Source organism: Equus asinus, chromosome 12 (genome assembly GCF_041296235.1).
Source record: "Equus asinus isolate D_3611 breed Donkey chromosome 12, EquAss-T2T_v2, whole genome shotgun sequence".
Lineage (NCBI taxonomy): Eukaryota > Metazoa > Chordata > Mammalia > Perissodactyla > Equidae > Equus > Equus asinus.
In genome coordinates, this window is record NC_091801.1 from 71,633,517 (window position 1) to 71,653,934 (window position 20,418).

The 20,418-nt window shown below is 40.9% G+C and overlaps 1 long non-coding RNA gene across 4 annotated transcripts in view; it reads right to left on the reverse strand.

Annotated features, from left to right (window-relative positions):
- The window catches only part of LOC139039933 (uncharacterized), a 59,714-nt gene that overhangs the window by 24,941 nt on the left and 14,355 nt on the right, over positions 1–20,418 (reverse strand). For 2 of the 4 annotated variants that reach the window (XR_011493353.1, XR_011493355.1), the window contains exons 2-4: positions 18,494–18,581; positions 16,717–16,761; positions 4,506–4,623 (exon numbers count right to left, since the gene is read on the reverse strand). This is a non-coding gene — a long non-coding RNA (uncharacterized lncRNA). The remainder of the gene's footprint in view (positions 1–4,505; positions 4,624–16,716; positions 16,762–18,493; positions 18,582–20,418) is intronic. The other 2 variants (XR_011493352.1, XR_011493354.1) reach the window with 1 other exon arrangement.

A 20,418-nucleotide genomic window follows, 5' to 3' on the forward strand; every position in this document is an offset into this window, starting at 1 on the left:
AGATATAACAGTTTATTTATCCATTTACCTCCTGAAGGACATCTTAGTTGCTTCTAAGTTTTGGCGATTATGAATAAAGCTGCTATAAATATCTGTGTGCAGGTTTTCATGTGGAAATAAGTTTTCAGCTCGTTTGGGAAAATATCGAGGAGCACAATTGATGGATCATATAATAAGAATATGCTTAGCTTTGTAAGAAACTGTCTTCCAAAGTGGATGCGCCATTTTCCATGACCAACAGCAGTGAATGAGGCTTCCTGTTGCCTCACATGCTCGCCAGCATTTGTTGTTGTCAGTGTTTTGGATTTTCACCAGTCTAATAGGTATGTACATTCTCTTTTTAGGAATCACAAATATTGGGAGATCAACCTGGGGAATCTCAAACAGAACTGGCATTAAGCGAAGACATAGAGGGCAATATTACTCACAAATATTATTAAACCTTCAACCTCTACATTTTCCAGAGCTTCCCTTCATTGTTCAATATATTACCAGCTGGTATTTATCGCACCTTCTATCAAGCCTGTCTCAGTGGCCTTACGAATTGATTCCAGCCTCAGAATCCCTGTCTGGTGTCAGTAGGCACGTTCTGTCCATGCCCACAGCCAAAAAAGTAAGCAAAAGTTTAGAATTATACAGCCACCTACTTTCTATTTATTCCATCTACAGCTATTTATCCAGTTCCTACTGGACTCTGAAAAGGCTTTGACAAAAAGTGCAAGTATTTTTGCAGAGATGAGACCAGAGATCCTCAGAGTCAGATTAGGATTGGGCGAGGGTGGAAGTTTTCCATTTGGAGGAATCAACATAAGCCAAGAACCTGAGAAAAGCTTGCTCTTGGGGCAGGAAGATGAGGAAGGAGCCTGGCAAAGACTCTAGCTTGCCTAGACCAGAATTGGATCATGATGGGCATAATTTAATTGGATTAGGCTCCACATTGCTGATCAAAGATGGTTGAGATGAAGGATCTGGGCTATGGTCAACACATTTTGCATAAGGACACCTGCTTACATCTCATGGAACACACTTTAATCTCATTTGTTATGGTGCGTTGCTTTCATTAGCCTTTGGTGAATGCATTTTAGAGCTTATTTAAAAAAGATGGAAAACAGAGTTATGTCTATGCAATTTAACTAAAATATAGGACAACTTGGGTGGCCAGCTAGTTGAAATATTTGACACTCACTCTCGTTGTCTTTGTGTTTTTTGTTTGTTTTGCTTTTGTTTTTTCTTGAAAATGAGGACATTGGAGAAAACAAACTCTTAGGTCTCTGTTTATCTATGCATATATGATTTTTTTGTAAGACAGGATAAAATAATTTATCTCATTACACTACTCAGTTATTTTGGGTGTCATCTTAACTAGCAATTAAGATTAGCATATTACTCAAGGTTGCAAAGGAATTGTATGACATAGCTGGGATGAGAACAGAGTCTCATGCTCTTTGTCCAGGTTATTTGCCATATTGAATGCTACTGGCAAAAGTGAAGAATAAATCATAATAGGAAAGGTAGCTGATTTTGACTTAAAAAAATAGAAAGAAATGACTGAAATTCATCTTTCCTCAGACCATGAGAGTAATTTGCCAAGCTTTATTAATGGGCATCTTCACATCCTTAGCAACCTTAATTGCTAATTAATTAAAAGATGATTGGATAAACAATAGATTGTACTACAAAATGAAGATAGTGAAATTTACTGTCATGGTGTCTAATGAACGTTCTTTATCCTATTGCCCTACCAATCTTTCACCTCCTTGATTTCTGAAGTAAAAAAACCCAAGAGCCATTTCTTGAAAATTAGAGTTAAATCAGATCAACATTAAAGGACTTCTGGGTCAAACTGTGTTGAGGGCCAGCCCCAGGCAATCATAATTTAATTAAAGCAGGATATAAAAAAAAATCACAGCAAGTGAAACAATCTGGAATAATGACAAGAGCCTTGGTCTTAAAATCAGAATACTCATGTCCCAAACATTTACTACTGTGGACATTATTGATAGATACTTTAGTTTTCTCACCCGAATTTTCCTCATCCAAAATGTAGAGATGATCAGTTCAGCTGAAAGTAATGGAGACTCAAAACTGACAGTGGTCTAAACAAGACAGAAGTTTATTTCTCTAACTTGTAAAATATCCAGAGGTAGACATTCAAGGACTTATGGCAGCTCTGCTCCACAAAGATTTCAGGCCCTGTGTCCCTTCTATCTTGTTTTTCCTCCATACCGTGGGCCTGTATTCTCAAGATCACCTCACAGTCTAATAGGACTGCCTCAGCACCAGCCTTCATACCCACATTCAAGCCAACAGAAATAAACGCATAAAGAAAGGGGAGCAAAGTTTCTATACCAGATCTCTATTAAGGAAAATTTCTAGGAGCTTCCAAACAACACTCCAGCTTACATCCCATTGGCCAGAACGTAGTCATATGGCCACATATATCTGCAAGAGAGACTGGAAAATTGAGTGTTGCTCTCGACAGCCATGGGTCCAGGATGGGGAATTTTCCCACTATATAAGAAGTGAGGAGTGGAAATTGAGGGATACCTAGCCGTCTCTAACCCAAGATATAGCTCAAAAGGTTGTTATGAGAGTCCACTGAGATAATGGATGTGAAATAGCTAGCAAAGTGTTTGGCTCATAGAAGGTGTTCAATAACTGCTGGCTGAATCTGATGGACAAAAAGAAAATAAAGCTCTTGAGAATCTTGAATGCTCTAAAGAGTAATGGGAGTGTGTTCCCTCAGAACATGCGTATACAAAGGGATTCAAATTCCACAGGTTCATTGATGAGCCAGGGAGTGGCCTGCCTTTGAACTAAGCTTCTGCTCAAGTCTTTAATGGAACAAAAAATGCTAATTGTCTTCTGCATCCTATTCCCCATGTCTTTGTTTACGTGATTTTCTCTCTCCAAACTCTTCTCTTGCTCCTTCTTCATCTTGCCAAGATTCAGTTCAAATATTACCTCCTGCAAGAATCCTCCCTAACATCCCAGGTTGGGTTAGGTGCCCTTTTGCTGAATTATCATAAGAGTCAGTGCATACTGCTGGCATAGAAATAGATAATTATATTGAAATTCATCTGCTTATATGTCTCCATCACTGAACTGTGAGATCCTTGAGGGAAAAGATGAAGCCTTATACATCTTTGTATTGCCAAAACTTATCAAAATCCCAGGTCTCGATCCCTTATTCTCATTCAAGGAATTAGAATATCTGTTCACTGAACATTACAGCGTATTGTTGGTAAAATTGTGATACAAGTTTTTGTGCATAGCTAAGGAATAAAATAGATGAAATTGCCTTCCCTGACTCACTGAGTGCCTGTGGGTAGGACCTGGCACATATCGGGTCCTTAGTGAATACTTGCTCAACCCAACTAAACGGATGAAAGACTTACAAAAAATCATTGAGAAGTCAACATTCCAGAGTGAATAATGACAATTTTCGGAAAGAAGGAGCAAGTCATATGTAAACTCTGTATGTCTGTGAACTTGGATAAAGAGAGAAGGATGGGAGCAACAAAATCAAAAGACACATGATCTTATTGTCCCTTAAAGCACGAAGTAGAAACTCTGGTGACACAACATCATTAGGAAGACAACAGAAATTAGAAGTTGAAAAGTTGAGAGCTCTGTTCCCACCACTGATAAGCACACCACTTTCAGCATTTGTTTTACTTCTTGTGGTCGGTGTGTGGTGGTGGTGATGGTTGTGGTGGTGGTGGCTGTGGTGGTAGTGGTGGCGGCGGCGATGGTGGTGTTTTTTCAGCTGTTAAACTGCATCCTTAACTTTGGCACTATTGGTGTCTTGGACCAGATAGTTCTTTGGTGGGAGGTGGAAGTGGGGGCGTCCTGTGCACCGTAGGATGTTTAGCAGCATCCCTGGCCTCTACCCACTGGATGCCAGTAGCACCCCCACACACATATTTTGACAACTAAAACTGTCCCCAAATATTTCCAAATGTCTCCCGAGAGACAAAACACCCCCCCTAAACACACATACACACACAGTTGAGATCCACTGTTGTAAGACAAGGAGGTAGATTTAAATAAAGAGTACCATAAAATTACTGAAGACCACTCTACAGAGACAGATAAAGTAATAAGTTATGGAAAACAATCTACTGCCAAAGTTAAAATTTCTTTTCTCTCTCAGCCTCAATTTTTTCCCCTAAAAAACAGGGTAGTGGATTCGAGAAACTAGTCTGAAACATCTAGGGATAAATCATGTAAAAGAAGTGTGAAAGTAGAGTACATGAGGTAAAAGAAAAAAACCTTAGGTTTAAACACAGAATCATCTCAATATAAGGCAACTACATGATGGATCTGACATAAACACTAATTTGATCTCAAGTTGCCTTCGTGAAAGTGAACTATCCAGAATGATCGAGCTGATAATTGTGCTGTGTGCTCTACTCATCACAGCACACCAGGAATATTGGATTCAGTTTTTGGAATCTCATTTCAAGAGGAACAAGGGAAAGGGAAACGACCAGCGGGCCCACCTAGTGGCATAGTGGTTAAGTTCGCGTGCTCTGCTTTGGTGGTCTGGGGTTCACCGATTTGGATCCCGGGCGCAGACCTACACACCACATATCAGCCATGCTGTGGAGGCCATCACACCTATAAAAAAGAGGAAGATGGGCACAGATGTTAGCTCAGGGCTAATCTTCCTCATAAAAAAGAAAGAAAAAAAGCATGCAGAATGGGGAGGGGCCCACAAACCAGGTCCACTGCATTCTCCAATCATGCAAGGAACACGACTGAACACCTGCTATGCTCCATGCCTATGGATACAGAGCTGGACAGGATATGGACACTTCCCGTTAGGAATTTACATTCTAGTAGGGGGAGTTAATGTGCAAGAAACAGCACCACAAAACATAAAGGGCTATATTGGATAACAAAGCTATGTTGTATAACAAAAGGTTACGGAAGCAGCAAATAAAATATAAAGAGGTGACTTCTGAGTTAGGCATGCTGTGCTGTGCATCTACAGTTATGTTATAGAAAGATAACCCTGATGGCAAAATAAAGGATGGAAATGAAGGAGTAAGACTGAAAGTAAAAGAGAACCAGTAGGGAGCTCCTGCCGTAGTCCCAGTGAAAAGTTATAAGATCCTGAACTGCAGCAGTGGTCATGGAAATGGAGAGGAGAGGATGCTTTGAGAGCTTGTCAGAAGATGGAGCCGTGAAAACTCAGTGATTGGAGAAATGTGACAGAGGATGGGGAAAGAAAGACATCCAGGAGAACTCTCTAGCTTAAAACATGAGAGAGTGTTGAGAAAACAAGGGAAGTTTGGCTTGGGAAAGAAAACTTATGGAAGACCAGCCTATTATTTCTATGTATCAAGGCCTTTCTCCTGTGAAAAAAAGTGCTGCATTTGTTTTGTGTGATACCAAAGGTTAAAAGTAGGACCAGGGTTGGAAGTTCAGGAAAATTTGTCTTGAATGTAAGGAAGAACTTTCTGATATTTATTGCCATCTAAAAAGTAAAATGAGTGTTCTTCAGGAGGTGGAGAGCTGCTCATCAAGACAGTGACCAGGGAGACTTTGGACGACTACTCTAGAGGACATCTATAGATGTTGAGCACCCACCCCTCATCTTGCTTCTTCTGGTAACATCCTGACTGTCTTTGGAAAACCATTCCTTTTCCCTCTCACTGCATGTGATTCAGATAAGACTGGGCCCACTCTCCTGCTCCAAGGGTGCTCCTGTGGCCAAGTTCTGCATAGTGAAGAGTCTCTGAGAATGGCTATGAGATGAGCACAGGATCCAAGCCAGGCAAAAAAGGGCCCCATCAGAATTTTTGCAGAAATCCTAAGGAATATTTGCACTGTCTATGTGGAGCAGCTATGGCAGTAGGCAGAAAGTAAGTCTGGAGCTAGCGAGAGCTATCTAGTCACAACATATGGAAAGTGGCCTGGGAATGAAAGTAACACGCAGGAAAGCCAAGTGGAGAGGAAGAGAGAGAGAGGACAGACTGAGACAGAGGAAGGGGAGGGAGGAGAGATTAAGACAGAGAGAAAGAAACAGAGACAGAGGAAGAGAGATGGAAAAAAGAAAGAGAGGGAAGGCAAGAATTGAGACAGAGGGAGAAAGAGAAAGAAAGACAGAGAAAGAGAGAGATTCAGAGAGAGGAAAAGGATGAAAGAGAGAGAGAGGGAGAGAGAAACCCAAAGATCTCTTCAAGAGAGCCCTTGTATATAAGTATACCTCAGACTGGTTGTACCCCAGGAGTTTGCTATATGAGACCTAAAAATAAAAGAACTTTTTTTCTTCAGCCACCAAGTTTGAGACAAGTTTATTGTCATTTATCCCCCAAAGAGTCCTTATTGTGGACACTATACAGGAAATTCAAACATTAAAGGAGAAGCGGCTCCCAGGCAAAAGATCAATGTCATTGAAGCTTTGAGACCAATGTATTTTGATAACAACTGAACATCTTTAGGTTGAAGAACATCAGAAAGAATATTTGACGTGCTATAAAGATTAAAATAAACCTGGACAATAATAGTAACAAAGATACTTTTCATTGTAATGGTACTTCAAGAATTGAACAGCCCCTTCCAATGCATTAAAGGGGAGCACGTTTCTCTACTGGTTCTGCTGATTATTTTTAAAAATCATAGTACTCCATTTCAGGAATATAGTAACAAAAAAATAGAAAAAAGGACAGTAAAAATTCCAAATGTGGCACAACTGAATTGGGAAAACTAAGACAAAATAGCAAAAAACAAGATTTTAATTCTAAATACTTTGGGGCTTGCAAGCTCTATAGCATTCTGGTGTCGATCTTCCCCACTTAGAAATGCCTTTCCATGCCTTTTAGCACCTCCCCATAAGACCAACTGCATGCTAAGTAGAACTGAAATGTTCTTTATTACACCACTGGATCACGGTTTTAATAGGGGGATATAATCTCATTACAAGCTCTAGTAGTCATCCAGATTACAGTCTTAATTGCTAGTATAGGTAAAAGTGTAATAATATATGCTTATCCTTTTTTTTTTTTTGTAGCAGCATAATTAAACAAGAGCAAGAAATTTTTTTGTGTAAGTAAACCTTCTCAGCCTCAGGCTGTGCAGACTTTTCCCCTCTTTTAAAGGTGGTATTTATGTGATATCCATTCTTGGGAAACTCTCCAATATTCTAAAGATTATCTTACATTTTAAGGAAGCCGTGAAGTGGATGACTCTTTCCACTTGCAAAATATTACCTTCCCTCCTTCTCAAATGTTTCCATGTAAACAATGTTAAGAGAATGAACGTTGGAAACAGAACATCTGTGCTCATGTGCTGAGGTTTCATCACTTTCTACGTCTGTTGACCTTGAGTAAATCAGTCAGTGTCTCTGGGATTCAGTCTTTCTCGTCCATGATATGTGATTGTAAATGCTTACTACACATGTGGGCCAACTAAAAAGATATATGCGTAGACATTCTCAAATTGTAAACTGTTATATCATTTTTAAATGAATTTTTATTGAGTGCTTGCTATGAACAATACACTGAGGCTACACATGTTATCTGTTTTTCACTCTCCTAATATAGAACCTCCAAGTTGGAAGGCATCTTAAAGACTTCCAGATACCAGGTGCATTCCCTTGAGTTAAATAGCCATCCTCTCCTGGTTTCCTTTTTTTTTTTTAAAGATTGGCACCTGAGCTAACAACTGTGACAATCTTTTTTTTTCTGCTTTTTATCCCCAAATCCCCCCAGTAAATAGCTGTATATTTTAGTTGTGGGTCCTTGTAGTTGTGGCATGTGGGATGCCGCCTCAGCATGGCCTGATGAACGATGCTATGTCCGCGCCCAGGATCCAAACTGGCAAAACTCTGGGCCAATGAAGCAGAGCACATGAACTTAACCACTAGGACACGGGACTGACCCCTGGTTTCCTTTTTAAAGTAGGTGCCAAACAGCCATGGAGGAATGGATTTGAGCATGTAGCCAGGAGCGGTATGGCCAGGAACGGAACCCAACGTTAGAGTCTTGGACAAGAAGGTGTTAGCAGATATGGATGAGGATCAGAGGTGGGATCACACATGAGCCAATTATGAGGATCAGATCAAGATGGGGGAATGAACATATGCTTAGTACAGAGCATGAGGGTGAGAACCAGGAGTGGGAAATGGGTCAGTAACAGGAAGTCAATGGAAAGACATAGGTAGAATCCAAAGATTTAAGCAGAATAATCAACCTAATGGTCAAATCTGATAAAAGTCACAGGGGCAAGTTGTACAAATGAGAACTTTGTACTCATATGAGGGTCAAAAAAATTTGGAGAGTTGTCATGGAGAATCACAGACATGATTCTGCTTCACATGATGGGGTGGCTGCTGCTGTCGTTCATTCATACTCTCTCTGGGCTTTTTGCCTCACTTCTTTCCCTCACTGGCCCCTCTTGTAATAAGGGATACATGTTTGTTTATTTAGAGCCCAACTTCTCCCATGAAAGATTTGAGAATGTTAATAGGAAACACACAAAATAAAATTGTTAAATATAAGTTTTAAAGCCAGGACTAAGGAAAATCTACATTAATATAGTAAAGAATTATAGGAGATGAAGGAATCAATAGATCTGGGAGGGAAAGAGAATGTAAATAATATAACCATAATGTCCTACTTTTTTGCAATAGTTGATCTGGGATTTGTGTTCTGAGCTCCCTGGGGGTCAGAAATTAAAAGAAAATACAGTCAGAGTCAAAACTTTCCATCAACAATGAGACAAAGAAAGGCAGAACTTTTCCTAGAATATACCTCCAAAGGAAATTTCTCCTGAGTAACATCTAATATTAGGTTCTATGCGATGAACGGACAATGTTTTACAGTATCTCCAGAGCAAAGGAAAAGCAGATTTTATAAGATTGTTTCCTTCAGAGAATCTCCATTAGAAGCACAGAAGCCAGTCCTGAAGGGAAGAGGAGAGCAAACACCTCCAGGTTCCACCAGGTCAGTAGAGAGAGACTGATTTTTTTTTCTGTTTCAGCATGTGAAGCCCCTCGTGCCTTCTTAGAGCTCTCCATGGTTCTGATCTCTGCCTCTTATCAACCCTAAACTTGTAATCCAGGTTCAACCCGCTAATATGTGCCTTAGCCAATCTTGCCCCATCCAACATAGATCAACCCATTTTTCACCAACTTGCATATATGTGAAATTATCCAAGGATAATATTCTGTTAACATTCAAGCAAAGAATTTGAGCCCGCTGGAGGTGCTCAAAAAGTGCCAATTCTCACTCTTATATATTCATTTAATTCTATTCTCTAATCCATCATTTTAGCCCATGCTTACACTCTGAACCATTAAGTACTCTCTACTTAGTGCCTAACAAATAATACAACTTAATAATATTAATGATATTTATAGAGTGCTTATTATGTGTCAGGACCATGTGTAATCTCATTGAATCCTCACTGCAGCCCTCAAGGGAGCTGTTATTACTGTTCCTGCTTCACAGATATGGAAATTGAGAAACAGAAAGATCGAGTAATTTGCCCAAACTTACACAAATAGTGGTGAAACTCGCATAATAGAGCTCAAATGAATGAATGAACAAATGAAACATGGAAGAATGATAGTTAGTGGGAGACATGTTCATCGTTGTGAAGAAATGGAGTATTCATCAAGTGCCCTTTATGTATCAGATATTCTGCTATGTTTCTTAAACACAGAGCTTCATCAATCTTCCCTAACTCTGTGAAGGAGGCATCTTCAAATTCAGTGAAGAGTCTTGACTGTTAGATATTAGCTCTAAAAGAACCAGGGATCACTAGATGACATGAGACCCCATGAATCTGGATCAGGAAGGAAAGTCCTCAAGACTTGGTAAAGCTTTGGAACCCACTTACCTTTTTAAACCTTTAGATATTGAGGGCCCTCAGATGGGTCGCAACAAGTTTTCAGAGTCATTACTACTTTTTGTAGATCCCAATCTCAGGAGGGATTCATGCAATACAATTTGAATGATTGCACAAATTTTTCATAGCATAATTACATATGACTTTGGATTTCTGTAATTTTAACTACTTTTCTTGTTCTTCCCTCCTTCTGACTGTATTAACTGTACCCAATGCACAGTCAGGATTGAGCACAGCCCCTATTGAACAGTTAACAAATATGAATTTAGAACTTTCAAGTGCCAGGCATTCAGCTTAGTATGGAAAATATGAAGCTTAAAAGACAGGCATATCCCCTGCCCTCAGGGAATTTGTCTGACCATGAAGACAGGCACTTGAAAGAAATTTTTCAAGGTACTGCTATTGGTAAAGTATTGGGAGTAAAAGAGAAGTGGATGCAAAGGGGAGACAATTAGCTGAAAGAGGGTTGATGGACACAGATGCAGAAGCAAGACGAAGTGCCTCATTAGAGACCTTTTGGGAGCATGGCAAATGCCATCAAGTTCCAATCCAGTCATCAGACCAAAGAAAGGTTTCCTCTGGGGAAGAGCATGAGACATCAGCTTATAAAGCGTGAAGCAGAGCACAGCTACCACAAACGGCCAAGTCAGTGTGCAGTGCACAGCTCCAGAGGCCTCCATTACCATGGCCTTGCAACCAAGATAACAGGAGCAGCAGATACATGCTGAGTTAGCCAAGGGGATTTTTCTAGGATTAAGCATGGAGAGGAGATAAGATCAAGGGCATGTGTGGTGGGTGGTCATGTGCAAGAATCAACAATAATAACATAGCTAAGATGATCTGGATACCTACAATGTGCTCAGCACTATTCTAAGATATACAGCTCTATATTAGAATAAAATATTCATTTATATACATGTTGGTTCATGTATGTGTATAGAAATATCCATTTAATCCTCATAGCAACCCTATAAGATGGGTACTATTTTGTCCCCATTTGACAGATAAGAAAACTGAGACTCAGAGAGGTAAAGTAAGCTGCCAAAGGTCACATAGCTAGGAATGTGGCTGGGGCACAAACTGGGAAGTCTGGCTCAAGAGCCCAAGAGAACAGATGCCTTGGGAAGTGGGGAGATAGTTAATCCCCAAGGACCTAAGTGGTCCAGTAGAGAAGAGCTAACAGAAGCATCTCTCCATCCAGTTTGGGGACCAGTACCTTTTGCCATGGCTGTGGGTCCTGGGGCCCACAGCCATCCTCTCAAGAATAATGCAACGAAAACCTAATTCTAAGTTCACCAGTTCATGGAACTGGGACTGTTGATGCAGTGGTCTCTGTCTGTCAGGAAAGAACTGGAATAACCTACATTTCACTGGATGCTCCTCAGGAACAGCTGGAGTGAGGGCAGCTGACAGGAGCCTCAGGCAGCATCAACACAAATAACACTTCTGAGTTGGAGGTAATGTAAATCTAGACCTGGTCAGCTGTCCCAGAAATCAAATTCAGGTCCGAAACATCTAGCCTATATTAACCTTTTATGTTTCCAAATTGCAGCCTTAATCTCTTTCCATCAGCTTACTTATAATTGCATCAGAGACCCCACAAACCTATCATTATTCCTCTGTGAGGCCCTGAGGCAAATCATTTGTGTCCTCTCTGATTGAGTGCCCTGTTAGTTAAATGGGGAAAAGGAAAAAAAACCTTCCTCACCACAGCGCTGTGAGAATTCATAAGATTCCTGCACACCACACTTTAAACCTATATTATTCCCTTCAAAGAAAACTTGCCCTTGATTTTCAGGATGCACAGGGTGCAGGAGGAAAGGGAAAACTAAGGTCTGTCACTGGTTCTTGCTTTTATGATTCCAACATTCATTCATTCAAAAAATAATTCCTGAGCACTGACTACATGCCAGGCATTGCGCTAGGTGCAAAGGAGTCAATGGTGAGCAAAACACAGCTTCTGGCCTCAAGAAGCCAATGGTCTTTAGAGCAGTGGGTGTCCATGCTGGCTGCTCATCACAATAGCCTGGGAGGCTTTCAAAAAGATCCATGCCAGTGACCCCACCCTAAGCCAACTGAATCAATGAAAGTAGAACCTTGGCATTTGTATTTTTTAATCTCCCCAGCTGATTCTGATACCTAGAGAGAGTTGAGAATCACTGTCTAGAATGAATTACCCCTCCTCTCTGCCCTTGGCACAGCCTTTCTAGAACACTTCGTTGTAACTATAGGAGACGTTTGGCAACTGCAAGAAAGACTCTTGTCCTTTTGTCTATATGAGAGTCAGGTGGTCATCTGTAGCTTCTCTGAGGCATGAATTGGAACTCTTGAATTGGAAGGCTGGGTGTAGAAGTGAAGTCATCTGCTAGTAACTTAATCTGGATAATTCTTTGGTGTCCATGACTCTATGCCCTTTAGAGGGAGGGATTAACATCAATCTTTGCATTTTCTGTGCATAATCAAGAAATTGCCTTAAGTAAGTGATCAATTAATAAATAGTGGGAAGGGATACCTTTTGTTTTTGTTTTCCTGGATCCCTTCTTCCAAAAATCTCTCTCTACCATTTGAGGAACAACACTTCCTCCATCTCTCTCTCTAAATCCAGGTGATTTGGAATAGTTCTACCCCCAACCTCTTGGTTCCAAAAGATGGCATCTGTCCCAGACCAGGCTAATGTGTGACATTATATACCCCTTGCCTATGGCCTATGCCAGGCCAATCAATGTCCATCATTCATATTTGCTGGAACAATCAGCCATCATTCTTGCCCATGGTGACTAAGCTGGTGTATGGTAAATTAGAGTTGCTGGTTGACTTATTAACCATCAACTTGGAGACCCTGGTTGAGAATAAGGCCAACATAGATTCCTGAGGATTTGGCTTGAATACTTGGATCTCATTGAGCCTGAACGTCTACCCTTCATCTTCTCATTATGTGAACTAATAATTCCCATTTTTGTCTTTGGCTTATTTAAGTCAGATTCCATCTCTTGAAGTCAAAAGAGTGTTCACAAATACAGTGGATAAATGAGTGAATTCTTTATTCCCTACTCTTCAAGTAAGAAAATTTAAGGAGACAAGCAAGGTTTCTTCCTTTACCCTCTAAATTGCTGAAGTAGATATGACAATAACTAAAAGCACTGACTGATATGTCTAATATAACTTTCCCCAAAATGTGCTCCACAGAACACTGAATTTTCCGATGTCAAATAAGTTTATGGTTAAACTGTTAAAATGTATCTTTAGTGAAAAATTTCTGAAACCTTAAGTGTATCCGTGAGAACTGTAATCTTTCACAAGAACTGAAGTATACTGCATTTTCCCAACTTATTTAAGTACAGGATTCTTTTTTGTCCTACATCCCCTGGGACTAGAGTTTTGGAGGAAATGTCATTCAAGCTCCAACCTAAAGAATGTTCTTCCCTCTGCCTGGAACACTCTTCCTATGTGCTCACTCCCAAGCCTGTCAAATTGGTACTCAACCATCATGCCTCAGCTTAAATATCATTTCCTCCAAAATACCTTTACCAAAACCACTACTGTCACCTTCTCCCAACCCCAGAGAAGGTTATTTCTTCTTATCTTTTGCTCACTTTAGTTCTGTACTTCCTCTTTTATAGTACTTATCACATAGAATTATAATTATTCATATGTTTCCCACTTAGAATACATGGAGGCCATTCTACAACATGGCCTCCAATAATCCTCACCTACTGGTATTCATGCCCTTGTGTGGCCACCTCCCACATTTATTTATGGCTGACCCAATAAAATATGGTAGAAGTGAAGATGTGTGACTCCTAAGGTTAGGTCATAAAAGGCATTGCGGCTTCTGCCTTGCCTTCATGAATTGCTCACTCTGGGGAAAGCCAGCCACTATGCATGAGGACACTTGAGCATCCTTGTGGAGAGGCACTAAGGTCCCTGGCCAACAGCCAGTACCAACTTGCCAGTCCTATGAGAGTGCCAACGTGGAAGTGGATCCTCCAGCCCCAGTTAAGACTTCAGAAGAATGAAGCTCCAGCCAACATCTGACTACAATCGAATGGGAGGCCACCAATGAGATCTGTCCAGCTGAGCCCTTCCCAAATTTCTAACCCGCAGAAGCCACGAGACTATAAATTCCTGATAGCCAAAACTGAATTGTTTGCTATTGTAACATAGTCTCTCCAACACACACACATATGCACATGCACATGCGCACACATACACATATGCACACACACACTACAAGAATCCCAATAATAGCACTTGAAACATAAAAGGCACTTATTTATGAAATGGATAAACAATAAATTAATGAATAAAGTAAATTGTATATATATGTATGTGTATATATACATATGTATGTATGTTGTGTGTGTGTGTGTGTGTGTATATATGTATATATATATATCTGTATATAAAAACATACAGATATAGGGACTGGCTGATAACTTGGGTTATAAAGTAAGAGAAGAGAAACATTCCTTCAAAGTTATTCAATACTTAAATCCTTAGAAGACTCTCAAACAAAAATTCAAATATCTCACTGTGATTATGGCCCAAACTGGGAAATTAAGGAGACCTGACTTTGTCATTATAGCTACAGGGTTTTAGGCAAGTGCTATACTCTCCCTTGGCCTCAGCCTCCTATGGCAGAAGGAAAGGAGTTAGACAAAGTTATTTCCAAAGGTTATGTCAGCTCTAATTTTCAATAACTCTAAGATAGCAAGCTTTGCAGAGGTCTTGTCCCAACAGAGCAGAGTGGGAATGATACTCAGCTTGTCTAACACAGGGTCCTTTCATGGCAGAGCCAAGGAAGGAAGCCCCAGTCACCTGCTAATGTCCTGTCTTCTTTAGTCCCTCTTCCACTGCTTTCCATGCTGGATTGGGCAGAGCGGATGGGGCCCCCGTCTGCAGAGAGCAAACAGAAGCTCTGCCAAGGCAGTTGCCAGATCCCTGGGGCACACCACCCTCCCAGGATTGTTTTGGTGGTGGTGTTGGTCTTCAACTGTGGAGGTGGTCAGAGGTGCTGTCATTCACAGCCTTTGGAGCCCTAAGTCTCAAAGTCAGTCCTCAAAAAACAGCTCCTGCCAATGGCCTCACATAGTCAACTCTTAACAGATACAACAGCTGCTTTCTAAGAACACAGTGTAGCTTTTGGGCAGTAAGCCTAGAAATTCCTTTCCATGGAATTCCTGGAAGAGGCTGCTTGATTTTCTCCACACCCAAGACTCCGAGGAGCTCAGCAGGCCATAAAGCCAAGAACAGCCACACACTGCACCTGAGGAAATCGTGTCTGCACGACCCAGGCTCGTGTGGGGGTGGAAGGAGTTTTTCTGCAAGGACTTGGTGAATGTGAATAAGGAAGGAGAGACTGTAATTCTCGTTTAATATTATGCTGGGGGTGTACCATGAGGATTGGAGTTGGGAATATAATATTTACTGAGTACTTACCACATGTTAGGCATGTTATATTTGTATCTAATTTAATTCTTATAAGAGTCCTGAAAGGTCCATATTTTTTTTGTCCATTTTATGACTCACAGAACATTGAGCCAAGTGCACAGAAGCTTCTTGTCCCAGTCTAAGCCCTCCTTAACCACCAGGCTATCTTGCTTCCTAAAAAAAGCAACCTAGGGTGTGAGTGTATTTGTTGCATGCATGTGGCATAGAGGAAAGGGTAGAAAAATAAGGACATTCTAGAGCAGGAGTTGGCAAACTAAAGCCTGTGGGACAAGTCCAGCATGCCACCCAATTTCACAAATCAAGTCTTATCAGAACACTACCATGTTCATTCATTTACATATCGTCTATGGCTCCTTCTACACTACTGTACTCAAGTAGTATGTATGGTCTGCAAAGCCTAAAATATTTACCATCCTGCCCTTTACAGAAGTTTACCAGCCCCTGCTCCATAAGGTTGTGGTAATATAACACCTCGTTGCAACTACAGGTCCCAGACTAGAAAGATACAATTAAATTTTCTAATTAGCCTTGCTTAAATACTGGAAAGAATGTGAAAATTGACCAAATAATATTCACAATTAAATGGTCATTTATCAGACAATATTGGACAAACATTGTTCTTATGACAATCTGGAAGTCACTAATAAAGCTAAAGCCATCAGGAAATTAAAACCAGACACTAAGTGTAGAGCCACCCTGAGGAAAGGTGCTGTCTGAAGGGTTGAGTCCATCACCAGTGGCATATTGGCTCAAAAGAGCTGCCTCCCTAACCCATTCTGTGGGTCACTCCAGCAAGAAAGAATGCTGCTGAGGCTGAATAAGCGATAATCTTTCCCACTGCCCCTACTATTCCTCATTACGACCACCAGCCCCCAAACCCAGAGCACAAAGCCCTCCATTAGGATTCTTGAGATCAAAGGTCAAAGGGAGGGGGGAATGTCCCCAAAGAAATTTTAGAAACTCTAAAATACTCCAGAGATCAAGGTAAGTCAGTGACTTGTCCAAGGGCACGTGGCCATGATAGGGCAGAAGTTGTCACCAGCTCTCCAAAGCCCAGTGCAGATCTTGATCCAGCATGAAGCTGAGCAGTGGTGTTCATAAGCAAACAAGACACTTCTCCTCATTGGCACTCCAATCTCAGGCATGAAAGGACAATAAGGGCCTGGATCAGTGTTTCCCAAACTTCAGACATTTCTGGAGCAGCTGCACAATTTTGACAGGTCTGTGTACTGCACATACTATCACCCACTTAATATATTTAATTGAGTCATTTTTATCTTAATTTACTGCACAAGGAAATTATACCATTACCATAAGTGGAAAATCAGTATCCGTTATCCTCAATAGAAAATGCTATATAAATATAACAATGGTATTAAATTCCGGGTAAATAACATTGCTCACCCAAAGCTCTGTCTCTGAGACCTCTTCTCTCTTCCTACGGAAAGACTGGAACAAATAATGGAAAATCCTTAAGGAGTAACATCAAACCGAGAGTCTCTCCAGAAGGAGAGAAAGAGAATTAAAAAGAATAACTTTCTCACAATCTCATGCCGTTAGTTGCATTCTCCCCAGACATTTGGGAAACACTGAAACCAGACAGTCTGATTTCATGAGAATTACAAAGCCAGCCAAAGAGTTGGGAAGAGGAGGTAGAAAATAAGAAAGAAAGATTCCCTTCCTAAAATGGACTGAATCTCTCCAGGTCCCTTGTTGAATCTCGTGCACAGCAGACACTCGGTCAATGTTTGTTAACCCCAAAGGAAACGGCACAGTGAACTAGAGCTTGGATAGCAGAGTCAGACTTGAATTTGGTCCCTGATTGCCATATTTTGACTACATGAGTTGGGGCAGGTTACAGATCCTCTCAGAGTGTTTTCTTGTCTATTAAAAAGGAGAGGCAAGAAGAATGAATGGTGACTGCCATATTAAATTAAATAGAGAGCACACGACTAAGTGCCTGGCATATAGCTGGTACTCAATAAGGCAAGTTCCCTTCCTTCCTTCCCGTGACATTTCAGCCAGAATGGATGTCTCCTCTTTTTGAATGTCTTCCGTACTATCTTTCGTTCTCTGTTCTCACAGCACTTAACCAACGAGATGTGTTCTAATTTTGAAAATACTTTAGCTATTTTCTGAGACAGCAAGGACATTCAGAAATCTTCTCTTCCCTACAAGTTCCACAAGCTGCCCAACTATAGGATTGGGTTCTGTCGTTAGTGTCTGAGTGTCCCTAACTGCTGCCAGCCACCACCGTGTCTACCTCTCATGGGATTCTAAGAGGCTGAACGAAAATGGCATCTTTTGCATCTTTAATCTAGGCCAAGCACAGCCCTAGAGACTACACATATTCTATATAATTTAATACTCAAGATAACTTGAAATAAAGTTGAAACTTTATTCCCATTTTGGAGATGAAAAAACCCAAGGCCCACAGACTAAGTAATTTCCTCAGGGTCACAGAATCTCTTAAGTGGACAGAGTAGAGTTGGGACAGAAGTGTATTTGATGCCACAGCCCCCTTCTCTCTTCTCTACCACATAACACCTGAATTTTGTCACCTTTATCATCTCAGTTTTCCTGTCAGAGATCAAGCCCCTGCTTCCTGGCTAATGAGAATAATTGGTCCCTGTCCTCCTCAGCATGTCCTTTCATCTGTCTCCTGCAGTCTCAACACCTCATCTGGCTCAGCCTTCTCTGTAGACTCACCAGACCCAGCTTTCTCAACCTTCTCACATAAATCCAACTCCCGCAACCTTTTATCACTCTCTGATGCTCTCCTTTGAACTGGTTCCAATCCCTCAGTGTCTGTTCATTAAGTAGGGTGTCCAGGACCAAAGGCAGCCACACCAGCATTGAATTAAATAATTACCTGGTACATCATGAACAAGTTTCTTACTGATTCCAGCAATGGGAAGGTGCCAACTAGTGGTTCCAGGTGACAAGAAAGGGCATACAGGGAACTTTCAAGAAATGAATAAAGTGTCACTCGATTAAGCAGTGGCAAGAAAAGTAGATAGAGGTAAGCCAGCTTGCACACAAGTGTAAAAATGGAACTCAAATCCATGCCACAAAAGTACTGAATACTGAGTAGGCATAAGGCATGTTCTAGGCTCAAAGATGAGTAGAGTGAATGTACGAAGAAGAAAAAAAGACAGATCCCCTCCCTGAAGGAACTTACCAGCCAGCTCTCCACTGTCCAACACGGGAGTCACTTGCCACAGGTGGTTAGGAGCACTTGAAACGTGGCTACTGGAAGTTGAGAGGTGCTGTAAGTGTAAAATACACACCATATTTTGAAGACTTACTATGAAAAAAAGTATGTGAAATATTACACCAGTAATTTTTACATCTATTACCAGTCGAACTGATATTTTTAATATATTGGGTTAAATAAAATACATTGTTAAAAGTAATCTTACCTGTTTCTTTTTACTTTTTTTTTAAAGATTTTATTTATTTCCTTTTTCTCCCCAAAGCCCCCAGTACATAGTTGTATATTCTTAGTTGTGGGTCCTTCTAGTTGTGGGATGTGGGATGCCACCTCAACATGTTTTGATGAGCAGTGCCATTTGTGCGCCCAGGATTCCAACCAGCCAAACCCTGGGCCGCCACAGCAGAGCGCGCGAACTTAACCACTCGGCCACGGGGCCGGCCCCCTTTTTACTTTTTTTAATATGAGGCTACTAGAAAATCTAAAATGACATGTGTGACCCATCTTACATTTCTTTGGACAGGACTGGTCAATTCAGCAAGGTAGGTAATGGAGTCAACATACAAGACCAGCCAAATTATGACACATGTTTAGACGCAATTCCCTACCATGGGGAAGTGGGGAGGCATTCCAAGGTGGGGAAGCACAGTCATAATTTATTTACACAACTCACATTATTTCCACAACATCTATTTCCTACCCAGTTTTTTAACTCTTTTCTATTTCCCTCATGTATGTCTAGATCAGAGAATAAACTCGTTGTGTACAAGATGACATTGTCTCCCATTTTATAGTTACTCACCTCCACCTCCCAGAACTTGCTACAATTCTAGGAATGTAGCAAATGCCTGTAGAAGTAGATGAATCCAACTTGTCTTTATCTAGAGCCTTTCTCACATGAGCCGCTTTCTATGAGGGCAAGTATCCAAATAGCAGAGAAAGGCTATTGTCTGAGTGTAGAAAGAACAGAGACATGGAGATCATCAAAGAGAGGGGTAGGAGCATTTATTGCTTACTATACACCAGGATCTCAATTGGGTGTTTAATATCCGATATCTAACATAAGCTTTAAAGAACCCCGTAAGGAAGCTAATCTTATCCTATATTATAGATGAGGAAACTGAGGCCCTAGAGGTTACATAACTGCCCTGAGTTAACACAGTTAATAAGAGAGCAGTGCTGGGAAGAGAAATCATGTCTGCCTGACTTCAGACTCAGAGATTTCCCCTTATGGGGCACTCCATACAAGAATTTCAACTTTTAATTTGTATATTGCTGACTTTGTACAAGCAATTTGTCTGAGCATTTGGGGAAGGATCTTGGGTAAGTACCTATATCCTATCTATAGAAGGATAGTCAAGAGGGATACAAACAGCATGACTTTTCTCCCTTCTGAGTCCAACTGCCAAAAAAGTATCCCCTCTTTGTGACTCCAAATGGTGTCTTACCCATCAGGCTCCCACTGTTTAGACTCCCAAACCCATAACCTAAGACTTGGAAATCAGCCAGTGGAGGAGGGAGAGAAAGAATATTTTCGCAATTGCTACAAGAACTTTCCAAGAGCTATTCCTGGATCTAGGGAGTGTTGTTGACAGCAGGCTGTCAAAGAAAGAACAGGGAAGGACTCTAATTTGGAAACACTTTACACTGTGTGCTTGACAAAGTCTACTAAGTGGCAAAAAAAAAAAACAACAGTGACAGAGGCTCAGTTGGGTAACTGAATATGGCTAACAAGGCTCATTGGTGACCTTGTTAGTACAATAATGGACCTGACAAAAGGAAATATAGAGTAGTGATTGCTGGGGTTCAAATCGCAGCTCTGTCACTTACTAGCCACATGGCTTTGAATAAATCAGGCTCTCAGTTTCCTCATCTATAAAATGAGGGCAATA